Source organism: Grampus griseus (genome assembly GCF_964374135.1).
Source record: "Grampus griseus genome assembly, chromosome: 2".
In the NCBI taxonomy this organism is placed as follows: domain Eukaryota; kingdom Metazoa; phylum Chordata; class Mammalia; order Artiodactyla; family Delphinidae; genus Grampus; species Grampus griseus.
In genome coordinates this window covers 157,777,876-157,802,007 of record NC_139018.1, presented here as the reverse complement: position 1 = coordinate 157,802,007, position 24,132 = coordinate 157,777,876, and the positions used below count along the sequence as shown (strand labels likewise).

Sequence of the window (24,132 nt, the reverse complement as noted above, 5' to 3'; positions counted from 1 at the left end):
GGTAGTATAGTCATTTTCACACTGTTGATTCTTCCAGTTCAAGAACATGGTATATCTCTCCATCTGTTTGTATCATCTTTAATTTCTTTCCTCAGTGTCTTATAGTTTTCTGCATACAGGTCTTTTGTCTCCTTAGGTAGGTTTATTCCTGGGTATTTTATTCCTTTTGTTGCAGTGATAAATGGGAGTCTTTCCTTAATTTTTCTTTCAGATCTTTCATCATTAGTGTATAGGAATGCAAAGGATTTCTGTGGATTAATTTTGTATCCTGCTACTTTACGAGATTCATTGATTAGCTTCAGTAGTTTTCTGGTAGCATCTTTAGGATTCTCTATGTATAGTATCATGTCATCTGCAAACAGTGACAGTTTTACTTCTTCTTTTCTGATTTGGATTCCTTTTATTTCTTTTTCTTCTCCGATTGCTGTGGCTAAAACTTCCAAAACTATGTTGAATAATAGTAGTGAGAGTGGGCAACCTTGTCTTTTTCCTGATCTTAGTGGAAATGTCTTTCTTTTTTCTTTTGTATAACTTCTATACATATTTTCTTTGTGGTTACTAAGGGCTTAAGTAATATATCGTGTATCGAATAGTTATGACATTCTGTTTTAAGCTGACAACTAATTTACTTCACTTGCATACAAGAAATCTTGTCTTTTCCCTCTCCTCCCCACCACATTATATATTCTTGATGTCACAGTTTACTTTGACCTATATATATTTGTTAACATTCAGTTTTAGTTGTTTCTAATACTTTTGTCTTTTATAGTATATAGTAATAAAATATTGTTTTTGTCTCTATATTTACCTTTATTAACTAGTTTCACACTTTCTTATGCTCTCATATTTCTAATTAGTGTCTTTCATTTCAACTTGAACTACCTTTAGCATGTCTTATAAAGCAGGTGGTAAAGTTTCTTAGCCTTTGTCTGAGGAAGTCTTTATCTCTCCTTTGTTTTTTTATTGGAGTATAATTGCTTTACAATGTTGTGTTATTTTCTGCTGTACAAGGAAGTGAATCAGCTATAAGTATACCTATATCCCCTCCCTCTCGGACCTCCCTCCCACTCCCCCCATCCCACCCAGTTAGCTTGTCATAGAGTGCCGAGCTGAGCTTCCTGTGCTTTATAGCTTGTTCCCACTAGCTATCTGTTTTATGCATGATAGTGTATATATGTCAATCCTAATCTTTCAGTTCGTCTCACCCTCCTCTTCTCCCACTGTCTCCACATGTCCGTTCTGTACGTCTGTGTCTCTGTTCTTGCCCTGCAAATAGGTTCATCTCTACCACTTTTCTAGATTCCACATATATGTGTTAATGTACAATATTTGTTTTTCTCTTTCTGGCTTACTTCACTCTGTATGACAGTCTCTAAGTCCATGCACATCTCTACAAATGACCCAATTTCATTCCTTTTTATGGCTGAGTAATATTCCATTGTGTATATGTACCACATCTTCTTTATCCATTCATCTGTCGATGGACATTTAGGTTGTTTCTATGTCCTGGCTATTGTAAATAGTGCTGCAATGAACATTGGGGTACATGTGACCTTTTGAATTATGGTTTTCTCAGGGTATATGCCCAATAGTGGGATTGCTGGGTCATATGGTAGTTCTTTTTTTAGGGAACCTCCATACTGTTCTCCACAGTGGTTATATCAATTACATTCCCTTTGTTTCCCCCCCACCCCTTTTTTTCCCCTTTGTTTTTGAAGGACAATTTTGACAGAATAGTGTTCTTGGTTGGCAATTCTTTTTCTTTCAATATTTTAAATATATATATCATTCTACTCCTTTTGCCTGGCAAGATTTATGATGAAAAATCCTCTGATAGTCTCATTGGAGTGGGTATGGGGTTCCCTTCTATGTAACTAGTTGCTTTTCTCTTGCTGCTTTCAAAACTCTCTTTGTCTTTAACTTTTGAGCCACCCTTACATTCTCATGATAAATCCCATTTTTTATATATTGATGGATTTAATCTGCTAATATTTTGTTGAGGATTTGATACATGTATGTTCATGAGGAATATTGGCCTGTAGTTTTCTTATAATAAAAAAGGGGGCATCAGGATACTATTGGCCTCACAAAATGAGTTGGGAAGTATTCTTTCCTCTTCTGTTTTTTGGATGAGATTGTGTAGAATTGGTATTTTTTTCCATTAAATGTTTGTATATTAGCTTTCTGTGGAAAACAATATACCACATAATGGGTAGCTTAAACAACGGAAATTTATTCTCTCTCAGTTCTGGAGGCCAGCATTCCAAGATCCGTGTGCTGGCAGGGTTGGGTTCCTCTGAGGTGTCTGTGGCTTGCACATGGCCTCCCTCTTGCTGCCTATTCACAGGGTCCCCGCTCTGTGTGTCAGCATCCTTAGTGGCTCTCCATTTGTCCTAATCTCCCCTTCTTATAAGGACACAGGTCAGGTTGGATTAGGGCCCACCCTAACAGGCTCATTTTAACTTAATGACTGCTTTAAAGGCCCTGTCTCCAAATACAGTCACATTCTGAGGTACTGGGGTTAGGGCTTCAACATATGAATTTTGGAGGGACACAATTCAGTCCATAACAGTTTCGTAAAGTTTATCAGTAAATAATCTGTGCCTGGAGTCTTCTTTTGTTGGATGGTTTTAAACTACTCATTCAATTTCTTTAATAGATAGGACTCTTTAGGGTGTCTGTTTTTCTTGTGCCACCGCGGCAATGCAGATCTGAGACTGGGGTTGGTGTAGTGCAAGGCCAGGTGAGGAAGGAAAAGAAAAAGAGAAGAAAACCAGGGACTTCCCCCTTACTGTGTAGTACACTGGGGCTCCTTTACTTGATGTTCTAGATAGAAATAGGAGATTTCTCCTAGAGTTTTTGCTGCACAGTTCAATGATTCTGCCCTCTTTGATTCAGGTCCCATAGCCTCTAGTTGTTTAGTTTTCAGAGTCTTCAGGTAGTTGCTTTGTGTATTATGTGCAGAGATTTTGACATCAGTAGGACTCATAGGCTACATGCAGTTTCCTTCATCTTGACTGCTACTGGAAGCTGATGTTCCTGTTTGACTGGGCCCATCAAGAACATCTGGTCAATCTTGCATAGGACATACTGCAGGGGGGGAAAGAACAGTATTTATTTCTTGATGATCAAAAGCAAATAGGAATGGGAAAGAGGATTGTCCTTTTTTTTTTTAAACATCTTTATTGGAGTATAATTGCTTTACAATGGTGTATTAGTTTCTGCTTTATAACAAAGTGAATCAGTTATACATATACATATGTTCCCATATCTCTTCCCTCTTGCATCTCCCTCCCTCCCACCCTCCCTATCCCACCCCTCTAGGTGGTCACAAAGCACCGAGCTGAACTCCCTGTGCTATGCGGCTGCTTCCCACTAGCTATCTATTTTACGTTTGGTAGTGTATATATGTCCATGCCACTCTCTGGATCTGTAGTTTTTAAAGTGAAATTCGAGCCCAAATGGGTCAAGAAAATCATAATTCAGTTCATCCAAATCTTTCATAAAGCCCTAGAAGTATTTGATTTAAAATGTCCCTGGAACTTTGCTTAGGCAGTCTAGGTTACCACACTATTTGTTCAAGAACAAAGATATCCCTTAGGGATGGAGGAGTATAACGTCAGTTTAACAAGTATTTGTGACTTGTTAAGTGTAAGTTAAGTACTTTTTCTGTATTTAGTCTTCTTTGATACCTCATCAAAACTCAAAAAGTGATAGTTTCTTAAAAGTTAGTTACAGTGCAGAATCAGAAACCTTATCAATGAACTTTTTGTATTCCTACATGAAAATCCAATAGTCTTTCTTGTGCTTTGAATGGATTTTTTTAATCCATGCATGATTTTTGTAACATGATGAATTGACCATGTGAAAAATACTCGTTCGGAGTTATACAGATGTTGAAAACATTGAGACTTTTAATTATACAATATTAAAAACCCCTTTTCATCATTATCACCATTGATCTCATCAGGAAAGTCTTGAAGCAATGGAAAAATGTCAAGCATGCAGTGGCAAGTTTTCTGAAATTCTAATTTTTGTGTGAAAGCTCAAATTTTATCAGTGGCAGCAAATACTGCTAGTTTTCCTTGAAGTGAGAGGCTTATTTATTCATTTTCAAGAAAATGTCTATCAAATACTCAAATCCATAGTTTTTCTGTCATTCATCCTTTCAAGTAAAAATAGTCTTTCACAAAGAAAGCCACTAGTTCAACTCAGAACTCAGTCACCTAAGTACTCTTCCTTGAGACAACCACTGTACTTTGATAAGCAGCAGAAGTGCTTTCTGTGCTTCTGAATTTCTTCAGAATACTAAAAACGTGTGTACTCAAGGGCCAGGATTTAATTAATGGTTTTTACTGCTTCATCAAGGACGTTCTTCTTTTTTTTTTAAAAGACTTTCTGATGTGGACCATTTTTAAAGTCTTTATTGAATTTGTTACAATATTGCTTCTGTTTTATGGTTTTTTTTTTGTTTGTTTTTTTGTGGTATGAGGGCTTCTCACTGCCGTGGCCTCTCCCACTGCGGAGCACGGGCTCCGGACACACAGGCCCAGCAGCCACGGCTCAAAGGCCCAGCCGCTCCGCGGCATGTGGGATCCTCCCAGACCGGGGCATGAACCCACGTCCCCTGCATCGGCAGGCGGACTCTCAACCACCGCGCCACAAGGGAAGCCCTGTTTTATGTTTTGGTTTTTTGGCCCTGAGGCATGTGGGATCTTGGCTCTGCGACCAGGGATCAAATCTTCCCCTGCATTGAAAGGTGAAGTCTTAACCACTGGACCGCCAGGGAAGTCCCATCATCAAGGACATTCTTAAACTGCCTTTTTCTTTTCTGCCCACACAAGGCACTGAAAAATATAATGCCTCTTCGTGTCATTTGGTCTGCTGCCTTGATTTGCACTAGGTGCCAGCAGTTTTACTCACCTTTGCTTTTGCACCAACAGTGCAAATGTCAGCACAGTGAACAAGACATCTTAGTATTGTTCTGAAAATAGTTTTGATTTCATGGGCTCCCCTGAAGGATCTCTGGATCCCCCAGGAATCTGCAGACTTGGAGAACCACTGCTCTAGACCAGCTAGGTGAATGGCAAACTAGGAGGTGTTACCTGAACTGAGTGTGGATGGGGGACACTTCACATTCTGAGCTGGGAAGGGGGGATGTGTGACCTCGCAAAGGGGCCCAGAATTTCAGAAGGCCTGGAGTCAACATGGAGCTTGGAATGGTTTCAGCATTTCAGCTTGGAATGGGCTTCTGGCAGTGAGAGTAGTGGGAGTTGCATAGACCAGATTGTGGAGGGTGATGGATACCTATGAGAAGAATTCAGGGCCTGGGATTCAGCAGATGTGGATTCTAATATGGTCTGTGCCCACTGACTAATGTTAATCTTGGGCAAATCCATTTACTTTGATGGATGTTTATGCTTAACATGTAATTAATATATGCTCAATAGGTATCTTGTTCATTGAAATTAAATAATTTCATCTCTGGAAAACGAAGGGGTTATATTTTATTTCTCTGAGGGTTCTGTAAACACTGAACGTGATTCTGTTCTTATCACAGTGGAGTCAATTGAAACTCAGACAAACTGAGGAATGTGGGTGGACAGTGATGGAGCCGGAAGTGGGATCAGGGTCTCCCGGCTTCAAGTTCATGCTATTTATGTTCTCCATCCTGCCTGCTCCCTGGTCTCCTGCCTCCCAAAGCTGAGAGATTTTCTTCTCATAGACTGTTACTTCCCTGACGCACTTCCTACTTGCTATCCTTCCTTTATGCAGCTGGTCTGGTTTTGTCCTTTGATTATGCCGTTAGTGCACACTTTTTTGTGTGTGTGTGTGTGACACTTATCACAAATACAATGGTTTATGAAAATACTGGTTCACTATTCATGTCCCCCAACCGAGGTATAAACTCCTTTTTACTGGTTGTTGTATTCCCAGGACCTAGCATGGTTCCCTCACATGGTAGGCATGGGTACCAAAATACAGAAGAGGGTTGTAGGGCTTCCCTGGTGGCGCAGTGGTTGAGAGTCCGCCTGCCGATGCAGGGGACGCGGGTTCGTGCCCCGGTCCGGGAAGATCCCACATGCCGCGGAGCGGCTGGGCCCGTGAGCCATGGCCGCTGAGCCTGCGCGTCCGGAGCTTGTGCTCCGCAATGGGTGAGGCCACAGCAGTGAGAGGCCCACGTACCGCAAAAAAAAAAAAGAAAAAGAAGAAGAGGGTTGTAAAGTATCACATGAGTCGTGTAGGCAGTAAAAGCTTTAGGAAGTCAGAGAAAGGGGAGATCAATGGGGCTTGAGTATCCCAGGAAGATTTCAGAGAAGAGAGGGGGCTTGATCTGGACCTTGTAAGATGATCTGTAATACAGTTGACCCTTGAATGACACAGGTTTGAACTGCACGGGTCCATTTATATGCAGATATTCTTCAGTAGTAAATACAGTACTACACGGTCCATGGTTAGTTGAGTCTGAGGATGCACAGGGCCAACTATGTTATACGTGGATTAACCCCCGTGTTGTTCAAGGGTCAGCGGTTTACTGTTTTCAAAGTACCTTTTGTGATATCAAGGGTCATGCTATTTACCTATCCTCTAGTTGAATGTTAGTAACTTTTAGATTGCCATTAATAGGTCATTCATTGGCCAGGTAGAACCAGAACTGTGAAGGAGGTAGGGTGGTGGTCTTTTTCATTCATTCATTCCTTCAGACCTTCACTGTACACATATTTATTGAATACCTGCTATATGTCAGGCACTGGGAATACAAAAGAAAAAAAAGAGAAAAGAGTTCCCTGCCCTCCTAGAGCTTACACTGTAGTGGGATGAGGGAGAGACAATCAATACATCGATCAATACATCAGTCAATAAGAAACATGTCAGTTAATGATGTTTGGCAAAGAATTAAGAGGGTGGTAAGTGACAAAGAGGAATTAGCAACTACTTTAGGCTGAGGGGGTGACACCTACACTGAAGTCTGAATGACAGGGCAAGCTGTACAAAGGTCAGGTGGCAAAGCATTCCAGGCAGGAGAAGAAGCCAGTGCCGCTGTGCAAGACCCTGCTAGGCATGCTTGAGGGATGGAAAGGTGTGAAGGGAGCATTGTTGGTGGGGACGAATGGAATGAGATGAGTCTAGAGAGGTGAGCAGGACCCGGACCATTTAGAGCTTTCTAAGCAAGGTCAAGTTTAGATCTTTATGCTTCGGGGAGCTGTTGAGTGGAGTGATGTGCTCTGAGTGATGGAGGCAGGGTCTAGGGGACAGCGGTGGTGCTGGAGAGGTATGGCTGGATTCAGGATATGTTTGGAAGTGGGGCTTTTCCTGTGTTCCTCCAATTGTTCCCTGATCACAGTCTGCTCTTCCATCCCCACTTTTTAAGGCTTTTCCTTTTTCCTCTTCATATAGGGCCTCAGCCACCCCAAGGTGTCGGCTAAGTACCATATTTTGGGTTGCAAAAGTTACACTTCATTTTGGGAATATTTGCATCTTAATTTACTAATAATTTGCCCTTTTTTTCATTTTTAACAGTTTTTAATGAAAGTTGTATTCAAGATTACTTTATTCCTGCATCTTCTCAATTGTTTCTTCCTTATATTTGCCCTTTTCCTTTCCTACTTGGTGAGACTTGGCTTTACGTTCGAGGATCTTTTTGCGGTCTTCCTCCAGTTTTAGTCTGGTGATAACCACCTGGCTGGGGTGAATGCCCACATGCGCAGTCGTGCTGTTAGCGTTCTCCCACTGCACTCGTTCAACGTAGATGACATATTTCTTCCTGTAAACCTGGACTGCTTTGCCAATTTGCTGCCCTCTGTAGTGCCCTTGTACAACATGAACTTCATCGTCCTTTCGGATGGGCATGGATCGGACATTGTATCTCTGTCTCAGCTCTTTAGAAACGGGAAGACATAATCTTCCTGCGAATGTGGGAAGGCGCATTGAAATGCCTTTTCCTGTTCTCGCTTGGGTCAGAAGTCACAAAGGGATTGCACTTCATTTTGGCCGCTGGTGCTTCAGCAATGGCCGCAAAAGGGAAGAGAGCAGTAATTTTTAAAAACAAAGTTTAAAGTGGCAATTTGCGTCTCGTTAAGGTTTTAGGATGAGTCTTGGTTTCTAACTGACTCAGTACCAATTGTGATTTTGTATATCACTTAGCCACTCTGAACTAAGTTTCCTTATCCGTAAAATGGATCAGATTATGCCTCCTATGCATCATTCATAGCCCTGTAATAAAAAGCAACTGAGGGGCTTCCCCGGTGGCGCAGTGGTTGAGAGTCCGCCTGCCGATGCAGGGAATGCGGGTTCGTGCCCCGGTCTGGGAAGATCCCACATGCCGCAGACCGGCTGGGTCCGTGAGCCATGGCCGCTGAGCCCGTGCGTCCCGGAGCCTGTGCTCTGCAACAGGAGAGGCCACAACAGTGAGAGGCCCGCGTACCGCAAAAAAAAAAAAAAAGCAACTGAGATGATGATTTTAAAAGTACACAGTTGCAATTACGTGTGAAACGTTGTCTTGGCTTTCATGCCCCTGTGTGTACCCGTTCTCCATCACCTAGCTTGCAAGAGTGATAATAAAAGATCTTGAGGCAGGCAGGCCTTTATTCTATCAACAGAGATCTTTGATACTCCTTACGTTCTCAGCATTGTATGGTGTATTATGGAGGATATGGTAGAGGAAGATGACCTGGTGTCTGAACTCAAGCATCTAGTTAGAGAGATACAATTAACTCATGTGGAAAGATGGATACTGCTGCAGGGCCTTATGACCCAGTGGGAAGGATTTGGATAAGTGGAGAGAAGATAAATTCAGATAGGAAAGAGCATGAATGGAAGCCCGGAGATGAGGATGAGGGTAGGTTAGGATAGCAGAGCTGCACGCAGGGGACTAGAGGACAAGTGAGGACACACAAGTTAGTGGGTCTGCACCGGAAGTTCCTGACTTGTTCTCAGGTGTATGCAGTTCACACTAAAAGGAGGATTCCTCTGACATGTTGTAGAGGTGATGGTTTGTGGCCGTACTGTGCAGGCTGTCATTTCTTCTTGACTCCTGCCTTCAATTCTGACCTTTATTGAAACACAGTCATTACTTTTAAGCATTGACTAATACCCCATGTAGTTACTTTAAAAACCCCACACACTTCTTATTTTGGAATAAATATAGATTCACTGGCTGTTGCAAAGAAATGGAGAGAAGTCTTTGGTACCCCTCACCCATTCTTCCCAGTTGAACATGTTGTATAACTAGTGCAATAGCAAAACCGGGTAATGACACTGGTAAAATGCACAGAGCTGAGTCACCAGTTATACATAATGCACTTGTTTGTGTGTGTGTAGCTTCCTGTTGCTATCAGCACAGTCAAGATACAGAACCGTCCCATCACCTCGGGCTCCCTCGTGGTACTCCTTATAGCTACAACTTCTCCATTGTCCATTCCCAAACCCTGGTGGCCACTCATCTGTTCTCTATCTCCAGAATTTTATTTCAAGTGTTATATCAGTAGAACCATACAGTTTAAGGAACTTGCTGAGATTATTTTCTTTCTCTCAGCATAACTTCCCTGAGGTTCATCCAAAGTTGTTTTTCTTTTTATTGCTGAGTAATACTCCATGGTATGGTGGACCATCATTTGGTTAACTATTCACTCACTGAAGGACATTGGTTGGTTTTGAGTTATCAGCTATAATGAAAACTGCTCTGAACATTCATGCATAGGTTTTTGAGTGGACAGAAGTTGTCATTTCTTGGACTTCCCTGGTGGCGCAGTAGTTAAGAATCTGCCTGCCAGTGCAGGGGGCACGTGTTCGAGCCCCGGTCTGGGCAGATCCCACATGCCACAGAGCAACTAAGCCCATGCGCCACAACTACTGAAGCCTGCACGCCTAGAGCCCGTGCTCCACAACAAGAGAAGCCACCGCAGTGAAAAGCCTGCGTGCAGCAACGAAGACTCAGTGCAGCCAAAAATAAATTAAAAAAAAAAGGTGACTTCCCTGGTGACACAGTGGTTAAGAATCCGCCTGCCAATTCAGGGGACACGGGTTTGAGCCCTGGTCCAGGAAGATCCCACATGCCACGGAGCCACTAGGCCCATGCCCCACAACTACTGAGCTTGTGCTCTAGAGCCCGCGAGCTACAACTACTGAGCCCGCGTGTCACAACTACTGAAGCCCGTGCGCCTAGAGCCCGTGCTCCGCGCCTAGAGCCACCACAATGAGAAGCCTGAGCACCGCAAGGAAGAGTAACCCCTGCTTGCCTCAACTAGAGAAAGCCTGTGTGCAGCAACGAAGACCCAGTGCAGCCAAAAATAAAAAATAAATTTTAAAAAAAAGGGTATGCCACTTAAAAAAAAAAAAAAGTTTTCATTTCTCTACAGTAAATGGCCAAGAGTGTCATATGCCGGGTCATCTGATGAGTTCATTTGTCATTTTAAAGGAAACTTGCAAACTGTTTTCCGAAGTGGCTGAATCGTTTACATTCCCACCAACAATGTATGAGTGACCCCGTTTTTTGCATCATTACTCTTTGCTCTTATCACTATTTTTAATTTTATCCATTCTGATAGGTGTGTTCTCATTGTGTTCAAATTTTTTTTAGATGTAATTCACACACCATAAAACTCACCCTTTTAAAGTATATAATTCAATGGTTTTTAGTATATTCTCATGTAGGTGCAACTATCATCATTATCTGTATTTCCAAAGCATTTTCATCCCTCCAAAAAGAGTGACAGGTACCCATTACCAGTCACTCCCAATTCAGCCTTCTTCCCAGCCCCCGGCAACTACTATCCTCTGTCTCTATGGATTTGCCCATAGAAATGAAATCTTATAATATATGGCCCTTTGTGACTGGCTTCTTTCACTAAGCATAATGTTTCGCGGGTTCATCCATGTTGTAATATGAGTCAGCACTTCATTCCTTTGTATGGCTGAATAATATTCTATCGTATGATTACCACATTTTGTTTATCCATCAGTTGATGGACATTTGGGTTGTTTCCACTTTTGCCTGTTATGAATAATATTTCTAACAACGTTTTTGTACAAGTTTTTGTATGTATGTATGTGTGTTTTCTTTTGGGTATTTTCCTGAGAGTTGAATTGCTGGGTCGTATGGTAATTCTATGTTTAGCCTTTTGAGGAACTGCCAAACTGATTTCCAAAGCAGCTGCGCCATTTTACCTTCTCACCAGCAGTGTATGAGGGTTCCAGTTTCCCTACATCTTTGTCAACACTTGTTATTATCTGTCTTGTTGATTCTAGCCATCCTGCTGGGAGTGAAGTGGTCTTTCATTGTGGTTTTGATTTTTCATTTCCCTGACGAGTTATGATTTGAGCATCTTCTCATGTGTTTATTGGCCATTTGCGTAGCTTCTTTGGAGAAATGTCTATTCAAGCTTTTGCCCAGTTTTCAATTGGGTTGTCTTTTTATTGTTGAGTTGTAACAGTTCCTTACATATTTTAGATACTAGGCCCTTATTAGGTATATGATTTGCAAATATTTTCTCCCATTATGTGGTCTGTCTTGTCACTGTAGTTTAAATTTCTATTTCCCTAATGACTGCCAGTGTTGGTCATCTTTTCATCTGCAGCTTTACCATCTGTATGGCCTCTTTGGTGAAATGTCTATTCATATCTTTTGCCCATGTTTGTCATTCCTCTTACTAGAGCTATGGCTGTAGACATTTTCCCTTTATAGTATATATGTCTTCAAACTCTTCTTTGCAGCAGCACTAAGATGCATGAGACGCAGCTGTTAAGCTGCTCATAGCTATAGATCTTTTAAATTGTGATTAAAAAACACAACATGGAATTTACCCTCAACCATTAGGTGTATAGTGCAAATATTAACTATACACATGTTGTAAGCAGATTTCTAAGACTTTGTCATTTTGCACAAACTGAAACTCTAGACCCATTGAATAGTAACTCCCCATTCCCCACATATCCCTGCCACTGGCAACTACCGTTATGCTTTTTGCTTCTGTGAGATTGACTGCTTTAGATACCTTAAATGAGTGGAATCATGCGTTATTTGTCATTCTGTGACTGCCTTGTTTCACTTAGCATAGTGTCCTCAAGGTTCATCCATGTTGTAGTATGTGACCATAGCTGTAGATTTTTTTAAAAATTTATTGAAATATAGCTGATTTACAGTGTTGTGTTAATTTCTCCCGTACAGTAAAGTGATTCAGTTATGCATATATATACATTCTTTTTCTTATTCTTTTCTATTATGGTTGATCCCAGGATATTGAATATAGTTCCCTGTGCTGTACAGTAGGACCTTGTTGTTTATCCATTTTATGCATAATAGTTGGCATGTGCTAACCCCAAACTCCCAATCCATCTCTCCACCCCACCCCTTGGCAACCACAAGTCTGTTCTCTATGTCTGTGAGTCTGTTTCTGTTTCATAGATAAGTTCATTTGTGTCATTTTTTAAATTATTATTATTTTTTGGCCATGCTGCGTGGCCTGTGGGACCTTAGTTCCCTGGCCAGGGTTTGAACCTGGGCCCTCGGCAGTGAGCGTGCAGAGTCCTAACCACTGGATTGCCAGGGAATCCCCCATTTGTGTCATATTTTAGATTCCACATATAAGTGATATCATATGCTATTTGTCTTTCTCTTTCTGACTTACTTCACTTAGTATGATAATCTCTTGGTCCATCCATGTTGTGGTAAATGGCATTACTTCATTCTTTTTTTTATGGCTGAGTAGTATTCCGTTGTATATATACACCACATCTTCTTCATCCATTCATCTGTTGATGGACATTTAGGTTGTTTCCACGTCTTGACTGTTGTGAATAGAGCTGCCAAGCTGTAGATTTGGATCCATGCGAGGCCAGTGCTCATTTTTATCTCATTAATAACCATGTGATCTCACCATGACTCAGTTTCTCCCTCTGCAAAAGGGATAACAGTAGGTCATAGTGGCATAGAACTTGGTAACTAAACTCAGAGCTTTGTGAGTAATCCATACTCTCATCCTGTGGACCGCCTCACAGGTGGCAGTTATGCGTCTTCGCCAAAAAGTCAGAAGTGAGCAGAAGGTTCTCATCCTGGTTTGTTGAAGAGGCTTCACTGAGTGACCTCATTTCTTCATTAATTTTTAATTTCTCTTCTTGCATAATGTTCACCCTTTAATCCCCCAATCATTCCAGAGTATCTCAGCACATATATCCTGAAATTGAAAGGGGAGGATCCAACAAGGGATCTAGTTCTCGTTAAGGGTCTTCTGTGCCCCCAAAGAAGAGGATCTTTAAGCCAACCTCCACCTGGCCCCATGAGGCACCCAGTTCTCTGGGAGTTGCTATAGACATGTGCTCTGGTACTAGGAGGAAAGGAAATAAAGCATTCTGAGAGTCTTGCAGGCTAGGAAGTGGGCGTTCTGACGTCTGTCCCAAAGCCTACTGCAGTTGCTTTCTTCATTGCATTCTTTCTCGGTGTTTCATTGTTCCCATGTGGACACGGAGGCTGAATGTGTTGACTGTCCTTGTCCTTTACAAAGCAGCATGAGAAATTTGGAAGAGAGATCTCTGGCCATCAAGCTGTGGTCTTAAATAAGACAGGGTGATCATTTATCCCCTTCTTGTCTTGGAAACAAAAAATCTGCCACCATCTGAGCTCTCCCTGTGGAGATATTAGCTCATGCAGACCGGAAAACGTATCTTTGCCTTTATCCTTTTTTCTTCCCCACACCCCCTTCTCCCAGTTGGCCCTTTGCTTCTGCATCATCCTATCCCAGGAGTTGACTAGCAGCTTCAGCTCTCACCTTCCTCAGCAGGCGCTGTGGTTTTGCACACAGCTGGGGACATTTCTGGGGATGGATCTCAGTGGTTAGAGCAAACATTGCCTGGGAGTCTTGGGCCAGAGGAGATTCCTCTAGTCTCTTCCATACTTCTCTGGTTCTCACTCACCAGACCCTCAGGGAATGCTGTCAAGCTTCAGTTCCCATGGCTGGTTTTTATCTTTCTTTTAGTTAAATCAGCTGTGACACCTGGCAGAGCCATGCTTCCCCTGGGGGCCTAGGCAAACCCAGATGCTGCCAGCCTGTTCTGTCCCCGGGGTGCACTCAAGGCCAGTCCATTTACTCTGCACAGACACAAGGAGAAGAATGTCGGTGCTAGAAGGGAGCTGAAGAGTCATCTAGTCAACCCCTTAATGCAACATCGCGGAAGAATTTTATAGGAAAACAAAGACCCACCCCACAGCTACAGCTCTTACCATGTGGCCGAGTGATGCTGTTTTGATTTTAAATACGGTAACTGTAATTTCAACCCTAAAACTATTAAAATATTAGTAGAAGCTAGCGTAGGGTTCCAAAAGTGTGTAGCCTCTGTCGTAGCTTTGTAGTAAAGCAAAATGGTCATAAGTACAGGTCAAAGGAATATAATAAACCAATGCCTGTGTGCATAAATACATACATACATACATAAAAAGTAAAGGAAGGACATTTCTGCACAGTGTCAGGTGGCAAGCCTGTAGGTGCTTTCTAAATCATTTCTATTTGTTTGCTTTGAGAAAAGGGCCCTTTTTTTCATTTCCTTATTCTGTGGCCAGAGAGAAGGGTTGGTTTCTCAGTTTTCTGGGAAATGGTCGTAGTTGCGTCTGGAGACCAGGGTTAGTCTCTATGTGCTGTTTGTCTTTTTGTTTTCATCTCTGGGCTCTCCCTGCAGACCCCTGTTGGCCGCCTGCCTGGTGCCCATGGCTCCCACCTTGTCTCTTTCTTAGAGTCCCATTCTCCAGACCCCAGAGATTTCTTCTGCCCAACCTGTCCTTTGCCTGCCTGTGTTGTGTAACCCCAAGGCTCTGCTAGACAGTTGAAGCTGATCTCATAGACTAATTCAGGGTAAAGTGGTAAGAGAGATGAGTGGCATTATTTATTGCCTTCCGTAAACATTGACATTTTAAAGCTTTAGATCCTTTAATTCTAAAAAACAAAAATGAGTCAAGGGGAGTGGGGAGGGACATGATAGTGGAAGGGGATTAAGAGGTATTAACTACTAGGTATAAAATAAGATACAAGGATATTTAAAAAACTAAAAACAGAACTACCATACGACCCAGCAATCCCACTACTGGGCATATACCCTGAGAAAACCATAATTCAAAAGAGACATGTACCACAATGTTCACTGCAGCTCTATTTACAATAGCTAGGACATGGAAGCAACCTAAATGTCCATCAACAGATGAATGGATAAAGAAGATGTAGTACATATATACAATGGAATATTACTCAGCCATAAAAAGAAATGAAATTGAGTTATTTGTGGTGAGGTGGATGGACCTAGAGTCTGTCATACAGAGTGAAGTAAGTCAGAAAGGGAAAAACAAATACTGTAAGCTAATGCATATATATGGAATCTAAAAAAAATGGTACTGATGAACCTAGTGGCAGGACAGAATAAGGACACAGATATAGAGAATGAAACTGAGGACATGGGGTGGGGGGAAAGGGGAAGCTGGGACAAAGTGAGAGTAGCATTGACATATATACACTACCAAATGTAAAATACATAGCTAGTGGGAAGCAGCAGCACAGCACAGGGAGATCAGATCGGTGCTTTGTGGAGACCTAGAGGGGTGGGATAGAGAGGGTAGAAGGGAGACCCAAGAAGGAGGAGATATGGGGATATATGTGTGCATACGGCTGATTCACTTTGTTGGACAACAGAAACTAACAGAGTATTGTGAAGCAATTATACTCCAATAGAGATGTATAAAATAAAAAGATACAAGGATGTAATGTTCACAGGAATATAGCCAATATTTTATAATAACTTTAAATGGAGTATACTGTATAAAAATATTAAATCACTGTGTTGTAAACCTGCAACTAATATAATGTTATAAATCAACTATACTTCAGTTGAAAAAAAAAATGAGTGGAACAGGGTACTCAAGCAAGAGTGGGAAAATAGCTTTTCTTTTCTAGACGATACATTGGGTCACTCAAACCACACAGTTGATACCATCCAGACACCAACCATGAACAAGCCCGGGCCTGAGTTCATTCCTCTGTCCAGTTGTTCCTAAGGAAGATTAAACCTGCTTTATTCCAGACGTGTCTTTTTTATTATTATTATTAATTTATTAATTTAATTTATTTTTTGGCTGCATTGGGTCTTCGTTGCTGCTCACAAGCTTTCTCTAATTGCGGCGAGCAGGGGCTACTCTTCGTTGCGGTGTGCAGGCTTCTCATTGCGGTGGCTTCTCTTGTTGCGGAGCACGGGCTCTAGGCATGCGGGCTTAAGTTGTTGTGGCACGAGGGCCCAGTATTTGTGGCTCGTGGGCTCTAGAGCGCAAGCTCAGTAGTTGTGGCGCACGGGCTTAGTTGCTCAGTGGCATGTGGGATATTCCCAGACCAGGGCTCAAACCCGTGTGCCCTGCATTGGCAGGCAGATTCTTAACCACTGCGCCACCAGGGAAGTCCCCTGACGTGTCTTTTGTAAGTTTTTATCTGTCTGTAATAAGATCATAAGCTACTAATGAGAAGGAATCCTCTCGTTTAAATCCAATTCTTTTCATGAACAATAGGAACTTAATATGTATCTGTTAATGATGAAATATTAATAAGCCTGAAGGAGTCAGCAGTAAGTCTTTCCTAGGGTTAGAAAACCATTTACAAGGCCTTATTGGAAAGGCCCTTTGAGGACTTGGATTTTGTTATGAGAAACACTAACTGAAACCCTTAAGTGAAGGGCATTTCTTCTCCCTTTAGTCAATTCATGTTGCAAACATGTTGCTCTCATGGCTGGAATTGAATGCTTTCTGGAGAGACCTATCCAAGGAAATTTGCTTGAGATGCTGTCATTGTCAGCATTGCAATCAGCTTACTAACTCTGCAGGGGTGGCAGGTTTGCTCTTTTCCCTTGAAAGGCTTCATCAACGCTGGTATCTACAGGCATTTAGGGACACCAAGGAAATATGTCAAAGGCACTGCTTACTCTCCTCTGGACACTAAAAAGTGGTGGATACCATTTTGAGTGTTGGCCTGGGGAGACCTGGGGGCTGAATCCTGGGACTGCTCCAAACTCATTCTGTGACTGTGGGTAAGACGTTCAACCTCTCTGAGTCTCTGCTGCTTTATCTGTAAAAGTGGGATAATGATCTCTTTGCACAGGGCTATTTTAAGATTTAAATGAGCTATGTATGCAGAGACTCTGGCACAGATTAAGAAGTGGCTAGCTGCTGTATGGAGCTCTGTAATTTGGCAAATCCCCGAATGGTTTGCATTTTGGCCCACTGAACTTCTATCTCAGGATGGTGTGTGAAGGCAGAGCTTGCAGACTGAGAAATCTGGGCTTCCAAATGGACGTTTCTTTAAATCTTGGACCCTAAAGGGTGGCCGTAGAGGCTCAAAATGCCTGGCATACTGCATAACGTCTCATTTTGGTTGCTGCCATGGAGAAGGCTGTGAGCAGAGAGAGGGCTCAGGGTGGGTAGGCTGGCTGGCTGCCCAGGGCTCTTGTTGCCGCAGACTGAATGTTTATGTGCCCTTCCCCCCATTCATATCTTGAAACCTTAACCCCCAGTGCGATGGGATTGGGAGGTGATTAGGTCATGAGGGTGGAGCCTTATGGATGGGATTAGTGCCCTTATAGAAGAGACCTCAGTGAGCTCCCTGTCCCTCCATGTGAGGGCATAGCGAAGAAGATGGCTGCTTGTGGACCAGGAAGCTGCCCTCACCTGACACCGAATCTGCCAGTGTCTTGATGGACTTCTTAGCCTCTAGAACTGTGAGAAGTAAATTTCTGTTATGTGCAAGTCACCCAGTCTATAGTACTTTGTTTTAGCAGCCCGACTGGACTAAATACCCGTCTATATTATGATCTGGTGGTGGTCTTATCGAACTATTTTTTAAATACTTTATTTTTTAGAGTAGTCTCAGGTTCACAGCAAAATTGAGGGGAAGATAGAAAGATTTCCCATACACTCGCTGCCTCAACACATGCATGGCCTTCCCCACTATCAACATCCTTCTCCAGATGGTACATTTCTTGCAATTGATGAACCTACGTTGATACATCATAATCGCCCAGTCCACGGTTTACTTTCGGGTTCACTCTTGGTGTTGTACGTACTATGTGTTTGTACAGATGCATAATGACATGTGTGCACCATTAGAGTGTCATATAGGGTAGTCTCGCCGCCTTGAGATTCCCTCGTGCTCTGCCAATTCATACCTCCCTCCCCGCTAGTCTTACTGGATTTTCAGTGAGAATTACATTATTTTGCATATGGGACAGGGCATGTGTAGAGGTGCACGCGTCTGTTTTTATCTACTTATATCATAAGATCGTAAGTTAGAAGCAGGTTAGGATCAGATGTAGAAAAATAAATTCTATAACATACATTTCTTTGTGGTTGTGGATTCGTGTCCTGACAATTCAATCTTATGTGGTGGAATTCACTTAGAATTCTTGGCTACCCCTGTTCCCCATCCCTATGCTTCTCCATTATACCCGCTACTCTGAGGGTAGGGACCATGTCTTCATCATCCTTGTAGCTTAACACACAGAAATTGCTCAGCGAATGGGAGAATGAATGCTCAAGTACCAGCTCCAGAAACACCACTTCCTTTCATTTATGCTGATCCAGGAGCTTCTGCTGACCACCTGTCCCTCACTTACACTGCTGCTACTGCTCATCTTTCTACTCATCCATCTGAGGGAAATGGGGCAGAGACCTTGGTCTCCAGAGACATGCTTCTCACCAAGCCCGGGCTTGTGGCTGGTTGAGGTGGCCTTGCTCCACTGTCTGGACCCCATCTGGGGAGACCTGGAGGCTGAGATGCGAATAACAGCCATCTTACCCCTGCAGGGATTCTCACCTCCTGTCTTTAAGTCAGTAGGATGCAATGTGGAAGGGTGCATCTTGGGGCGCAGGGTCCCATGACTGTGCTGTGTTCTGAATTTCTAGCCTGACTCAATTCATTGAAACCTGGGGAAATGAAGGTTAGCACCTGCAAAGTGGGGTTGGGATAACTCTACCACCCTTGGCAACAAGGTTAAAGGTTGATAAGAGTGAAATGCTTCAAGCCTGTCTGTAAGAGTTGCTGGTTACATGCACAGTGTGTCCATTTCTTGTCACTTGCCAGGGGCATCCCTTGTGTGACTGAGGGCGCTGGCAACAGAAGGACTGTTAGCAGGACTTGTCCCCCAATGCTCAGCAGGTGGGCAGCTGCTTGTTGAGAGCCCTTGGCTGCAGGCCTGGCCTTGTGCACAAAGAGAGACTTGAGTGCTGTAGGCCGTGGGAGGGGTTGTTGAGTATTGATTTGCCCATCTCTCTTCTAGTTGGAAAAACAACTAGGGGTGAATTGGCTTGGTGGAGTTTTTACTTGCAGCCTTTCTTGTGAAAGGCTGCTGAAACTCAAGTTCTTCTCTTACAAGGCTGACCTGTGTGCAGTAGGTGGGGTTGGAATTGAGTACAACATGGGAAGGTTCCTGTCTGTTGAGAACTTGGGCTGGGGGCTAGGCCCAAAAGGAAGGTGTGGGAGGCCAGGAGAGAGAGAGAGAGGGTGAGGGAGAGACAGAAAGAGAGAGAGAGAGAGAGACAGACAGACAGAGAGAGAGACAGAGAGAGGGAGAGAGAGAGTGAGTGTGTGTGTGTGTGTGTGTGCGTGCATGCGTGTGTGCGTGCATGCGTGTGTGTGTGTGTGTGTGTGTGTGTGTGTGGTGGAGGACATTTACGAGGGAGAGATGCCTCTGCTCCCTGCTTGGGTCAGGGGCTTGGGAAGAGGGTGTAGATGGCAGGGTCGAAGTCCATGGTGTTAAAACAATTTAGACCTAATAATGAAGGCCAGAGAAGCCCACATGATGACATGAGCTCAGTCAGTCAGGCATGGATTTGACTCCTGGCCTCACCGGACATTTGACCTTTGGGAATCCCTGTATCGTGGAGGTGGTGGCAGGAGGGTGGTCTCAGATTCTTCATTTGTCATGGCACAGTGTACAGGGTAGGCATTACTTACCTTGAAGAGGTCAAGATTTCAGGAGATAATGTATAGAAAACCCTAGCTACTACACGTCTCTGACACAGTAGGTGTTCAAAAAATGGTAACTGTTAAACTGGGAGAACACATTATTAGAGCTCTCCTGAGGAGATCCAGATCTGGCCAACCACCTTCATCCCTGGATGCGATTCAAATAAGACCCATTGAAGAATTCGAGATGTTGAAAGGACGAAGCTTCACAGAGCCCTGCCCCCCCACCCCACAGTTAGGCAGTGACCTGGGAGGGGGGTGGAAGCCCCCCATGGAGCCGGCAGCAAGGACCCAGCTGCTCAGAAAGGCGGGTGCCTCTGCCGGTGGGTCAGCGTCCAGGGCTCCGAGAGCTGCGTCTGTTTCTCTTCCCTACACTCTCACAAAAGCTCTCGACAACAGGACGCCACACTCCTGTTTCGCCACGTGGAACGGCGTTTCCCAGCCATGCTGCCCTTTGCTGCTTGGCTACTCGGAGTGACGGTTAACTCGTGTCTTAAAGGCCTTCGGGACATTTTTCAAACACCTGGCATGAAAGTGAACAGTAACAGCTGTGGGATCAGTTTCCTCATGAAAAAAAATAGGACAATAATAGACTTGACTTCATAGGGTTGTTAGGAGTTAAATGTATTAACTCATGTTAATATACTTCATACGCTTAGAGTAAAGCCCCGATAAATATTGGTTCTGTCGTTCTTACTGTGATTATTCTGTATTCCATCTTCTCCTCCTACACCTCCAGCCTCTCTTTCCGTCTCCTGCCTTTGATTTGGGTTCCAAGAAGTTTCCAGGAAGGGCAGGGGATTGTCGGGACTGTCTTGAGAAGCTGGGTTCATCCTACCCGCCTCCTCCCACCCACTTCCATTCGGATGGGTTGAGTCAGCCCTGTTTTCTTCCCTTGCGCCTGGCAGAAATCGGGTCTTTCTCTGAGTAAGGTTGGTTCCTACCATTGCAGGAGCTGGCGAGAGAGTGTCCTCATCCGACCTTGAAGGATGGGCCTCCGGACAGAGAGGAAGTGAGCAGACCGTGGGGCTTCTCTGGGCTGCACAGAGGACTCTCATAAAACGCCCTCCTGATCCCTTTTCTGGGATTAAGGATGCAGATGACGTCACTGGGAAACACGAGGTCTCTTCTTGATCCACTCACCCACCTCTCCTTTCTCCTAGAAAGACGGGGGTGTCCTGTTGGCCTGGGGGTCCAGCGCACCTTGGGTCTCCTGACTGAGCTCGGCTCCCAGCTCCACTGTGACTCATAGTCAGAGCTCACTCAGCCTTCAGCCCCATGCCCTCTGCTTCCCAGTACCTCGTGTTCTGTCTGGGCCGTAATTCCCTTTCCATCCCACCCCTCCCTCCCCTTCTGTAGGGTATTCTGAGGCCGAGGTGAGGTGGATAAAAGAGCCACATGCATGATTTCCAAATTCTATATAATTGCTATCACTTCAGTATATCAATCTACCATCAGGCAGTTCCGTCCCCTCTGCTGATAAAGATAACAGCTATAAAAACACACTTTGAGAGGAAAACAGGAGGAGAGGCATGTGGCCAGTCCCTGCCAGCAGGATCATCATTTTGGTGGCAGTGGAGACCTCTGGCCTGCACCGAACTGCCCTGTTCCTGTGCTCTGTTGATGACGTATGGAACACGCTGGCTTGGCCAGGTTCTGAAAGCAGCCTGTCTCATAAATGGAAAGTCCAGACAGGAAGTTTGAAAACCTGGCCATGGTTTCTGCATGGGATGAGGCTTTTCTCACTGTACCCAGCAGGTATTTCCTATCCAATGTGTTTCATTATGGAGGCCTAGGTATCTCAGATTTGGGACGCTGTCCATCGCCCCTTAAATCTCCTACCATTAAAGGGGCTACTGTGTATGTCTTTGACCTTTCCAAAGATCATCTTGGACCTTTCTCTAGTGCTGCCTAGTTTGAGGATGCTTTTATTTCTCATGTCATTTTCACAACCACAGATGTCATTACAGATGAGAACGTGGCGGGGGGTGGGTAAGTGACCAACGCAAAGTCATAGAGGTTGTTAGCAGGTAGGAAAATAATTCAGGTCCCCAAATGTCTGGTGTAGTGACTTTTGTTTAAAACTACATCGTGCTCCCGGGAGAAAAGCTGGGGTTATATGCAAGAGGCCTTGGGGGTGTGGGACTGGGGTTGGGTTTACCTGGAAGCCCTAAGTGCAGTGGAAATTGGGTAACGTGCATGAGCGAGAGGGAAACTTACCCCTTCTCACTGACTCGGAGGCAGCAATGGCCTTCTGGTGACGCTGGGAACCCAGCAAATAATCTCGGCCTCTGACCTCTTGGAGGTCACATTGGAAGAGCATGGTTGGCTCCCCCAACCCTTCCCAGAGGTGGACAGTGCTGGTCTACACAGGTGAGAGCCGGCGGCATCCCCCAAGACTCAGGCGTGAGGCCAGGTTGCTTCCCTGCCTTCTTCCATGGCTCAGGCCTCCCGCCTTGGTTGGACTCTCTCCAGGGCCTCCTCCTTCTTCCCTTTATCCTGGAGACTTACCCCGTAGGGTGGGCAGCTGTAGTGGCCCTGTATCAGGACTCATAATTGGCAGAGGGACTTGCACTGTGCTAGGATGTTCTGTTTCTTTCTTTTTTATTTTATTTTATTTTTTATACAGCAGGTTCTTATTAGTTATCCATTTTATAAATATTAGTATATATATGTCAATCCCAATCTCCCAATTCATCACACCACCACCACTCCCCCTCCCCCGCCGCTATCCCCCTTGGTGTCCATACGTTTGTTCTCTACATCTGTGTCTCAATTTCTGCCCTGCAAACCGGTTAATCTGTACCATTTTTCTAGGTTCCACATATATGCATTAATATGAGATATTTGTCTTTCGCTTTCTGACTTCCTTCACTCTGTATACAGTCGCTAGATGCATCCATGTCTCTATAAATGACCAAATTTCATTCCTTAATATGGCTGAGTAATATTCCATTGTCCATTCTTCTTTATCCATTCATCTGTCTGTGGGCATTTAGGTTGCTTCCATGACCTGGCTATTGTAAATAGTGCTGCAAGAATATTGGGGTGCATGTGTCTTTTTGAATTGTGGTTTTCTCTGGGTATATGCCCAGTAGTGGGATTGCTGGGTCATATGGTAATTCTACTTTTAGTTTTTAAAGGAACCTCCATACTGTTCCACATAGTGGCCGTATCAGTTTACATTCCCACCAACAGTGCAAGAGGGTTCCCTTTTCTCCATACCCTCTCCAGCATTTGTTGTTCGTAGATTTTCTGATGATGCCCATTTTAACTGGTGTGAGGTGAAAACTCATTGTAGTTTTGATTTGCATTCCTCTAATAATTAGTGATGTTGAGCAGCTTTTCATGTGCTTCTTGCCCATCTGTATGTCTTCTTTGGAGAAATGTCTGTTTAGGTCTTCTGCCCATTTTTGGATTGGGTTGTTTGTTTTTTTAATATTGAGCTGCATGAGCTGTTTACAGATTTTGGAGATTAATCCTTTGTCCACTGATTTGTTCGCAAATATTTTCTCCCATTCTGAGGGTTGTCTTTTCATTTTGTTTGTAGTTTCCTTTGCTTTGCAAAAGCTTTTAAGTTTCATTAGGTCCCATTTGCTTATTTTTGTTTTTATTTCCATTACTCTAGGAGGTGGATCAAAAAAGATCTTTCTGTGATTTACGTCGAAGAGTGTTCTTCCTACGTTTTCCTCTAAGAGATTTATAGTGTCCGGTCTTACATTTAGGTCTCTAATCCATTTTGAGTTTATTTTTGTGTATGGTGTTAGGGAGTGTTCTAATTTCATTCTTTTACATGTAGCTGTCCAGTTTTCCCAGCACCACTTATTGAAGAGACTGTCTTTTCTCCATTGTATATCCTTGCCTCCTTTGTCATAGATTAGTTGACCATAGGTGCGTGGGTTTATCTCTGGGCTTTCTATCCTGTTCCATTGATCTATATTTCTGTTTTTGGGCCAGTACCATACTGTCTTGATTACTGTAGCTTTGTAGTATAGCCTGAAGTCAGGGAGTCTGATTCCTCTAGCTCCGTTTTTTTCCCTCAAGACTGCTTTGACTATATGGGGTTTTTGTGTCTCCATACAAATTTTAAGATTTTTTGTTCTAGTTCTGTAAAAAATGCCATTGGGAATTTGATAGGGATTGCATTGAATCT

At 43.5% G+C, this 24,132-nt stretch overlaps 1 protein-coding gene and 1 pseudogene across 2 annotated transcripts in view; one reads left to right on the top strand and one right to left on the bottom strand.

Annotated features, from left to right (window-relative positions):
* LOC309818144 (coiled-coil domain-containing protein 3) overlaps positions 1–24,132 on the top strand; it is a 102,651-nt gene that overhangs the window by 18,030 nt on the left and 60,489 nt on the right. The gene's annotated exons all lie outside the window — the stretch shown is intronic.
* Positions 7,552–8,023, bottom strand: LOC309819013 (large ribosomal subunit protein uL24-like; annotated as a pseudogene). The gene has a single exon. The product of its transcript is annotated as a large ribosomal subunit protein uL24-like (transcript).